Consider the following 10788-nt stretch of genomic DNA (forward strand, 5'->3'; position numbering starts at 1 on the left):
TTTCACAACCCAATGCATACCTGGTCCAAGGAAGCCCATGCCATTGTGGAGGATGTTTGAACTTGGCTGTCAGTTGCTGTCCCTCATTTTCTAACTCCTTTTGTATCGCCTGTCATCAATAAATAAAGTAGTATAAGTGCATTAAAACCCCTTTGAGCTATTTATAATTAAGCAATAAGGCCCGAGAAGGTGTGGTATATAGCCAAAATAATGACTGTTCTTAACACGATAAAACACAAACGCCTGAATACAGCCCTAAGCAGTGGTATATTGGCCCATATACAACAAAAAACAATGTGCCTTATTGCTGTTATAAACTGGTTACCAATGTAATTAGAGCAGTAAAAACAAATGTTTGTCTTACACGTTGTATACGGTCTGATATAGACTGTAGAACTGTTTGGCCATAATGACCATTATTATGTTTGTAGGAAAAAGGGGGAGGCTTGCAAGCCGAAGAACACCATCCCAACCGTGAAGCACGGGGGTGGCATGTTGTGGGGGTGCTTTGCTGCAGGAGCGACTGGTGCACTTCACAAAATAGATGACATCATGAGGAATTAAAATGATGTGGATGAATGAAGCAACATCTCAAGACATCAGTCATGAAGTTAAAGCTTGGTCACAAATGGGTCTTCCAAATGGACAATGATCCCAAGCATACTTGCAAAGTTGTGGCAAAATTGCTTAAGGACAACAAAGTCATCACAATGCCCTGTTCTCAATCCTATAGGACATTTGTGGGCAGAACTGAAAAAGTGTGTGTGAGCAAGGAGGCCTACACACCTGTCTCAGTTACACCAAAAGGAATGAGACAAAATTCACCCAACTTATTGTGGGAAGCTTGTGGAAGGCTACCCAAAATGTTTGACCCAAGTTAAAAACTTTAAAGGCAATGCTACCAAATACTAATTGAGTGTATGTAAACTTCTTCCCCTCAGGGAATGTGTTGAAAGAAATAAAAGCTGAAATAAATCATTCTCTTAACTATTATTCTGAGATTTCACATTCTTAAAATAAAGTGGTGATCCTAACAGAACTAAGGCAGGGACTTTTTACTTGGATTAAATTTCAGGAATTGTGAAAAACTGAGTTTAAATGTGTTTGGATAATGTGTTTGTAAACTTCCGACTTCAACTGTACAGTTCATTCGGAAAGCAGTCAGCACTCTTGACTTTTTTCAAATTTTGTTACGTTACAGCCTTATTCTAAAATTGATTAAATTATTTATTTTCCTCACCAATCTACACACAGTACCCCATAATGACAAAGCAAAAACAGTTTTTTTGACATTTTTGCTAATTTAGAAAACATATTAAACTTAAATAAATCAAAATCAAATCAAATCAAATCAAATTTTATTTGTCACATACACATGGTTAGCAGATGTTAATGCGAGTGTAGCGAAATGCTTGTGCTTCTAGTTCCGACAATGCAGTAATAACCAACAAGTAATCTAACTAACAATTCCAAAACTACTGTCTTATACACAGTGTAAGGGGATAAAGAATATGTACATAAGGATATATGAATGAGTGATGGTACAGAGCAGCATAGGCAAGATATAGTAGATGATATCGAGTACAGTATATACATATGAGATGAGTATGTAAACAAAGTGGCATAGTTAAAGTGGCTAGTGATACATGTATTACATAAGGATGCAGTCGATGATATAGAGTACAGTGTCATTGTCAGTGTGTTGGCAGCAGCCCCTCAATGTTAGTGGTGGCTGTTGAACAGTCTGATGGCCTTGAGATAGAAGCTGTTTTTCAGTCTCTCGGTCCCAGCTTTGATGCACCTGTACTGACCTCGCCTTCTGGATGATAGCGGGGTGAACAGGCAGTGGCTCGGGTGGTTGATGTCCTTGATGATCATTATGGCCTTCCTGTAACATCGGGTGGTGTAGGTGTCCTGGAGGGCAGGTAGTTTGCCCCCGGTGATGGGTTGTGCAGACTTCACTACCCTCTGGAGAGCCTTGCGGTTGAGGGCGGAGCAGTTGCCGTACCAGGCGGTGATACAGCCCGCCAGGATGCTCTCGATTGTGCATCTGTAGAAGTTTGTGAGTGCTTTTGGTGACAAGCCAAATTTCTTCAGCCTCCTGAGGTTGAAGAGGCGCTGCTGCGCCTTCTTCACAATGCTGTCTGTGTGAGTGGACCAATTCAGTTTGTCTGTGATGTGTATGCCAAGGAACTTAAAACTTGCTACCCTCTCCACTACTGTTCCATCGATGTGGATAGGGGGGTGTTCCCTCTGCTGTTTCCTGAAGTCCACAATCATCTCCTTAGTTTTGTTGACGTTGAGTGTGAGGTTATTTTCCTGACACCACACTCCGAGGGCCCTCACCTCCTCCCTGTAGGCCGTCTCGTCGTTGTTGGTAATCAAGCCTACCACTGTTGTGTCATCCGCAAACTTGATGATTGAGTTGGAGGCGTGCGTGGCTACGCAGTCGTGGGTGAACAGGGAGTACAGGAGAGGGCTCAGAACGCACCATATTCGATCAGGTGCAAGTCCGGGCTCTGGCTGGGCCACTCAAGGACATTCAGAGACTTGTCCTGATGCCACTCCGCGTTGTCTTGGCAGTGTGCTTAGGGTCATTGCCACTAAAAACATCCCCACAGCATGTTGCTGCCACCACTAGGCCTCACCTTCGGGATGGTGCCAGGTTTCCTCCAGACATGACACTTGGCATTCAGGCCAAAGAGTTCAATCTTGGTTTCATCAGACAAGAGAATCTTGTTTCTCATGGACTGAGAGTTCTCTAGGTTTTTCTTTAGGTTTTTCCTCTTACATGCACTGTCAACTGTGGGACCTTATATCGACAGGTGTGTGCCTTTCCAAATCATGTCCAGTCAATTCAATTTACCACAGGTGGACTCCAATCAAGTTGTAGAAATATCTCAAGGATGATCAATGGAAAAAGGATGCACCTGAGCTCAATTTCGAGTCTCATAGCAAAGGGTCTGAACACTTATACAGTGGTGCAAAAAAGTATTTAGTCAGCCACCAATTGTGCAAGTTCTCCCACTTAAAAAGATGAGAGAGGCCTGTAATTTTCATCATAGGTACACTTCAACTATGACAGACAAAATGAGAAAAAGAAATCCAGAAAATCACGTTGTAGGATTTTTTATGAATTTCTATGCAAATTATGGTGGAAAATAAGTATTTGGTCACCTACAACCAAGCAAGAATTCTGGCTCTCACAGACCTGTAACTTCTTCTTTAAGAGGCTCCTCTGTCCTCCACTCGTTACCTGTATTAATGGCACCTGTTTGAACTTGTTATCAGTATAAAAGACACCTGTCCACAACCTCAAACAGTCACACTCCAAACTCCACTATGGGCCAAGACCAAAGAGCTGTCAAAGGACACCAGAAACAACATTGTAGACCTGCACCAGGCTGGGAAGACTGAATCTGCAATAGGTAAGCAGCTTGGTTTGAAGAAATCAACTGTGGGAGCAATTATTAGGAAATGGAAGACATACAAGACCACTGATAATCTCCCTTGATCTGGGGCTCCACGCAAGATCTTACCCTGTGGGGTCAAAATGATCACAAGAACGGTGAGCAAAAATCCCAGAACCACACGGGGGGACCTAGTGAATGACCTGCAGAGAGCTGGGACCAAAGTAACAAAGCCTATCATCAGCAAGGGCATTGAAGATGAAACGTGGCTGGGTCTTTCAGCATGACAATGATCCCAAACACACTGCCCGGGCAACGAAGGAGTGGCTTCGTAAGAAGCATTTCAAGGTCCTGGAGTGGCCTAGCCAGTCTCCAGATCTCAACCCCATAGAAAATCTTTGGAGGGAGTTGAAAGTCCATGTTGCCCAGCAACAGCCCCAAAACATCACTGCTCTAGAGGAGATCTGCATGGAGGAATGGGCCAAAATACCAGCAACAGTGTGTGAAAACCTTGTGAAGACTTACAGAAAACGTTTGACCTGTCATTGCCAACAAAGGGTATATAACAAAGTATTGAGATAAACTTTTGTTATTGACCAAATACTTATTTTCCACCATAATTTGCAAATAAATTCATTAAAAATCCTACAATGTGATATTTTCCTCATTTTGTCTGTCATAGTTGAAGTGTACCTATGATGGAAATTACAGGCCTCTCATCTTTTTAAGTGGGAGAACTTGCACAATTGGTGGCTGACTAAATACTTTTTTGCCCCACTGTATATATAAGATATATCTGTTTTTTATTTGTAATACATTTGCAAAACTGTCTAAAAACCTGTAGATTGACGAGGGACATTTGTTTTAATAAGGCTGTAACGTAACAAAATGTCCAAAAAGTCAAAGGTTCTGAATACTTTCCGAAATGCACTTTAAATATGAAATCCTTTCAACAAAGTCATGCAGTACTGCACTTTGTTGAGCAGTTGAGTAAATAAGACATGACAAAGTATTAAGATTTCAGTAATTTTGTGACATAGTTAACAAAAAGCTAAAAATATATATATTTGGCTGATCTATCCCTAAACTATGCCTAAAGTATAGGGCTTTGTGATATGTTCAATATGTGAAAGACAGAAAATGATCAATAAGAATCAAATAAAATAGCTTGTTACATACCTTGTGTTTCTCTTGAAATTTGTACCTTGGACCAAGTTTTGGAATCAAGTTGGCAAAGGCTTTTTCATCTAGGAGCAGGAAACTCTCTTTGTCAATTTCTTCATCTAGATGTCAGGATACAAATGAAGTCGTAAAGAATCAGGACAACTCACAGCACAAGTGAATTATACAATTCAGTGATGAACCAATAAAATCTCAAAGTGAATCATGTTTCTAAATTAATTTGCCAGTTCTTTCCATCCCTGTCTATAAAATATATGTACAAAAACACTTTAGAAATATGCTTACCTTTGAATCTGTCAATATACTCACTGAAGTTCCATTCAGTTAATTTGTCTCTGACAAAGTTATCCATGAAACCACATTAGGCTAAAACATTAAATGAGAAAGACATACACATTTACAGTTATTACACTTAAGGTTATGCTTTCAGTATTTGCTAAGTCTTTTGCAAATGTAACCCACACCTCCTTAAAGAGCAACAGACTGAGCGATGGGACTTGATGGATTTATTGGTTACGTATGGTTTACAAAGTAGGCATGACTTTAACTATATCAACTTATCTGTTTCCAAAGTGTTTCAGCATAGAGGCTTCATCAGGGTATACATCATGGTGGATTTACAAAGAGTAGTCCTGGGATAAACTCTTCATTCTGATATCACAGCTAAGCATTTAATGAATAGACCTGGGATAAACTCTTCATTCTGATACCACAGCTAAGCATTTAATGAATAGACCTGGAAAAAAATTATATTTTCTGAGACCACAGCTAAGCACAGGTGTTTATTTAAATACGTGTCTGTCTCCCATGACTTAAACCCTGATGAAGGCTTTCTGCAGAAAGTGTTTTTGAATGATTCCCCATTCCAGAGTGCCAGTGGAAGTTTTGGGGATATTGTTTTCTCAATGGGTCAGTGTAGTTTCACATTTCACTCTTCTCTCTCCACAAAGGTCACATGCAAACATATTCAGAAAATGACATTATCTAAATTTGCATTGACTTTCCCTTGAGTGTGTTTAATTCTTGTCCCGATGGGCAGTCTTGTTCTCTATCTGAATTCAACCTTATTTGGTTGGAGAACCAATTGGTTGACATTGTTTCAAAGCAGTTGTTCTTGGCTACAGCAAATATTACCCCGATGAAGGCTCTGGGTGGAATCGGTGGAGATACTTCTTATGAAAAGAACAGAACACAAGTCCCAAAAGTAGGCCTACTTCATTACAATAAAGCTTTGTGTGTAAAATAATAAATAGAAAAATAAAGAGCAGAGCAGAGCAGCAGCAGCCAAGTATGAGTGTAAAAGTGTATGTGAGTGTGCGTGTATGTGTGAACGTGTGTTTGTGTTGTGTCGGTTTGCGTGTCTGTTATGTGTGTGTGTGCATATGTAGTGTATGTGAATGTGAGTGGGTTTTGTGATGGAGTGACAATATAGTGTGCGTGAGTGTGTATATATGGTGTGTATTTAAAGTCTAGTGTGTGTGCGTAGTGTCAATGCAAGATAGAGTCAGTGCAGATAGGCAGATGGTATAAATCTGCAAGATCTAATAGGATCTCTATGGTTGTAAAACGACACAGGATGAGACCCAGATGCAGACACAGGAGGCAGATGGTTCGCGTCTCTGATATTTATTAAAATACAAGGGGCAGGCAAGAGGCAGGTTGAGGACAGGCAGAAGATTGTAAACTAGGTCAGAGTCCAAAAGCTACAGAGTGGCAGGCAGGCTCGAGGTCAGGGCAGGCTGAATGGTATGGCAGGCGGGCTCAGTGTCAGGGCAGGCTGAATGGTATGGCAGGCGGGCTCAGTGTCAGGGCAAGCTGAATGGTATGGCAGGCGGGCTCAGTGTCAGGGCAAGCTGAATGGTATGGCAGGCGGGCTCAGTGTCAGGGCAGGCTGAATGGTATGGCAGGCGGGCTCAGTGTCAGGGCAGGCTGAATGGTATGGCAGGCGGGCTCAGTGTCAGGGCAGGCAGAAAAGGTCGGAACCGGGAGGATTAGAAAAAACAGGAGTACGGAACAACACACAAGACGGTGGGGTTGGTCGAGACGAGGCACTGAAGATTTGTCTCCAGGTCCTGATTGGCACGCTCTGACTGGCCATTGGACTGGGGGTGAAACCCGGAGGACAGACTGGCCGACAACCCAATGAGGGTGCAGAACGCCTTCCAGAATCAGGATGTGAATTGAGGACCACGATCGGAGACTGTGTCGATAGGGTGTCTATGGATTCGAAAAACGTGCTGACCATGAGCTGGGCCTTCTCCATGGCTGAAGGTAACTTGAGGAGGGGGATGAAATGGGCGGCTTTAGAGAACCTATCCATTGTAAGGATGATGGTGTTGCCATCAGATGGAGGAAGCCCAGTGACAAAGTCCAAGGAGATATGGGACCAGGGGCAATGAGGAACAGGGAGTGGTTGAATGAGGCCAGCTTGCCACGGAGTCTTATTCTGAGCACATACCATGCATGCAGGGACGAATGCTGAGAGAGAGCATCAGGCTTCCCATTCTTGGACCCTGGGCAGTAGGAGATGGGAATGTTGAATCTGGTGAATAACAGAGCCCAACGGGTCTGCCTAGAGTTAAGGCGCTTGGCTGTGTGGAGATATTGTAAATTCTTATGGTTGGTTCACACCAGAAATGCATGTTCCGCCCCTTCAAGCCCCCAATCCAACGTCAGAAGTGTCGACCTCAACCACAAACTGAAGGGACGGGTCCGGATGGAGGAGGATAGGGGCTGTAGTAAACCGATGCTTAAGGTCCAAAAACGCCCTGTTAACAGCTGGGGACCATGTGAATGGCACCTTGGGAGAAGTGAGTGCAGAGAGGGGAGAAGCCAGGGTGCTGTAGCCCCAAATTAAGCGACGGTAGAAATGAGCAAATCCCAGGAAAATTTCCGCTGCACTCTGGATGTGGGTTGGGGCCAAATATTTCATGGCCAAATCAACTGAACTCCACTGAAATAAACTCGATATTTGGTTTGACTTTAGGTGATTTGGCCATTAAAAAAGTTTGCTTCTATTGCAGAACAGATTTGTAATGTCTGTAAAACATCACTCAGTCATTCTGCTACTATTTCAAGCTAACCTAATTCATGCTGCCACTTATTTGAAATTAAAGAAAAGGTTTATACTCACATCACATAAAGTTGCAAATCTCTGTATTTCCTTTAAATGAGCCCACACTGATCAACTGAGAGTTTACCATGAAATGTGTGGAAAGTTTAAACAAACATATGCTGATACTTACCACATAAAGGCAAAATTCTACAAATGTATTCTGTGCTACTGACACACCTCTCTACAGCAAACAAACATACTGAACAATGTATGTGGCGTTGGGTAAAGGAGTACAGCAGGATGGGTGTGGCTATTCTTTAACTTGTTCTGACTGGTTTTCCTATTCTAGCTACAAAAAAACACCTCAGTGTGGTAGTTAACCCTAATTTCCCCTCTATAAAATAGAATGACCTTGCTCAGTATATTACTGTGATTGAACAATAGTGCTTAAACTCATTTAAACTAATACAACATCCTGTCATACAATAACTTTGGCTTTATTCAGCTACATCATTTCTTGGCTGTAAAATGATCATGTAAAAAATGTCATGTTTCCAGTAAATGGTTTTAGGGCAAAATTGTATTTTTCTGATCATTTAAGAAAATATCTTTCTTGCATGTTTTTAAACACTCAATAATAATAATGTGTTGCCAAAACTGGAAGTTATTTAGCAGTTTTCTACTTCGGTAGGGAAAAAAGGACACGATACAAAACAATTATACCACACCGGCACCATTAGAGATAGTATATTAAAATAGTTATCATACTGTATCTGTAAATAGTGTATCTATTCTAAATACACGGGTAATAAGAAGTTCTGACGGGCAGATGTGGAAATTAGTGCAGAAACTTTGGAGGCCACTTTCTCAAATTTAAGTATGCAGTTAGTTGTGTATTAACATTCAGAAGGATAAAGTCCACAGACAAATGTTGAAATACAAGAGAAGATAAACATGAAACTGGACATGAAGTTATGAGGATGTAGAAGTGAACAGAGTTTTTACAAACACAATATAATAACACACTTTCATAACTTAACAAGAAGAAGAGAACCTTTGGGATCAACATTTTCAATAAAGTGTTTATTTCCAGTCTTGTGAAATGTTGAGCATGGACAACATTTCCCTTAACAACAGTTGCAAACATACAGTACCTACTGTAAGAAATATAATAACAAAGGAACAAGTGGTTTCAAGTAAAGAGTCACTCCTAATGTATGTACTAATCAGTCCTCCTCACCTTTAAACTCTGTCATAGCTAAATACAGTAGACCAAAACACTGTTTTTACAATCATGTTGGAATAATGGAGCACCTACTGTGTGGGGAGCACCAGTTTAGGCTAGTTCTCTGTCACAGCTGCATTCAACATTATTTGGTTGGGTTTATTTGTTCATAAAAAGTGTGAATTTATCTAAAGAATCTAAGGTCCAGTCACTGAGGTGGTTTTAGTATTAAACATCGTTATTAACTGGGCGTAGAGAATATTAAAAACATGTATGTGTTTCATAAAAGTGGAACCACAGTGGATAGAAAATGAATCGACCTCCTCATTCTGAGACCACACCTAAGCACAGTTGTCTATTTAAATACTTGACTTTTCACAGACTTAAACCCTTTTGAAGGCTTTATACAGAAACACAGGTGTTTTTGAATGATTCCCCATTCAAGAGCATTGGTGGAAGTTTTGGGGATATTGGTTTCTCAATGGGTCAGTGTAGTTTCACATTTCAATCTGCTCTCTCCACAAAGGTTACATGCGAGCATGTTCAGAAAATGACATGATCTAAATTTGCTTCCCCTTGAGTTTGTTTAAATAATTTCACCATGGACAGTCTGGTGACAGGTCTTGGTAGATTTGCAGTGGTCTGATACTCCTTCCATTTCAATATTATCGCTTGCACAGTGCTCCTTGGGATGTTTAAAGCTTGGGAAATCTTTTTGTATCCAAATCGGGCTTTAAACTTCTTCACAACAGTATCTCGGACCTGCCTGGTGTGTTCCTTGTTCTTCATGATGCTCTCTGCGCTTTTAACGGACCTCTGAGACTATCACAGTGCAGGTGCATTTATACGGAGGCTTGATTACACACAGGTGGATTGTATTTATCATCATTAGTCATTTAGGTCAACATTGGATCATTCAGAGATCCTCACGGAACTTCTGGAGAGAGTTTGCTGCACTGAAAGTAAAGGGGCTGAATAATTTTGCACGCCCAATTTTTCAGTTTTTGATTTGTTAAAAAAGTTTGAAATATCCAATAAATGTCGTTCCACTTCATGATTGTGTCCCACTTGTTGTTGATTCTTCACAAAAAAATTCAGTTTTATATCTTTATGTTTGAAGCCTGAAATGTGGCAAAAGGTCGCAAAGTTCAAGGAGGCCGAATACTTTCGCAAGGCACTGTATATACAGTTGAAGTCGTAAGTTTACATACACCTTAGCCAAATACATTTAAACTCAGTTTTCACAATTCCTGACATTTAATCCTAGAGAAAATTCCCTGTTTTAGGTCAGTTAGGATCACCACTTTATTTTAAGTGAAATGTCAGAATTATTAAAGTGAAATGTCAGAATAATAGTAGAGAGAATTATTTAATTCAGCTTTTACTTCTTTCATCACATTCCCAGTGAGTCAGAAGTTTACATACACTCAATTAGTATTTGGGAGCATTGCCTTTAAATTGTTTAACTTGGGTCAAACTTTTCGGGTAGCCTTCCACAAGCTTCCCACAATTTTCACCCACGACTGTGTGGCCACGCACGCCTCCAACTCAATCATCAAGTTTGCGGACGACACAACAGTGGTAGGCTTGATTACCAACAACGACGAGACGGCCTACAGGGAGGAGGTGAGGGCCCTCGGAGTGTGGTGTCAGGAAAATAACCTCACACTCAACGTCAACAAAACTAAGGAGATGATTGTGGACTTCAGGAAACAGCAGAGGGAACACCCCCCTATCCACATCGATGGAACAGTAGTGGAGAGGGTAGTAAGTTTTAAGTTCCTCGGGGGAAACATCACAGACAAACTGAATTGGTCCACCCACACAGACAGCATCGTGAAGAAGGCGCAGCAGCGCCTCTTCAACCTCAGGAGGCTGAAGAAATTCGGCTTGTCACCAAAAGCACTCACAAACTT

The 10788-nt window shown here is 41.2% G+C and overlaps 1 long non-coding RNA gene across 3 annotated transcripts; it reads right to left on the minus strand.

The window, feature by feature from the left end:
- Positions 1–79: 79 nt before the first annotated feature.
- Positions 80–8002, minus strand: LOC116366504 (uncharacterized). 3 transcript variants are annotated; one of them, XR_004208294.1, is made up of 4 exons: positions 7838–8002; positions 4878–4958; positions 4590–4693; positions 80–109 (listed from the first exon to the last, which is right to left on the minus strand). It is a non-coding gene; the product is annotated as an uncharacterized LOC116366504 (long non-coding RNA). The 3 variants fall into 3 exon arrangements; XR_004208295.1 differs by lacking the exon at positions 7838–8002 and adding an exon at positions 7726–7818; XR_004208293.1 differs by lacking the exon at positions 7838–8002 and having other exon boundaries at positions 4878–5912.
- Between the last annotated feature and the right edge of the window lie 2786 nt (positions 8003–10788).

Source organism: Oncorhynchus kisutch, unplaced genomic scaffold, assembly GCF_002021735.2.
Source record: "Oncorhynchus kisutch isolate 150728-3 unplaced genomic scaffold, Okis_V2 scaffold1513, whole genome shotgun sequence".
Classification (NCBI taxonomy): Eukaryota; Metazoa; Chordata; class Actinopteri; order Salmoniformes; family Salmonidae; genus Oncorhynchus; species Oncorhynchus kisutch.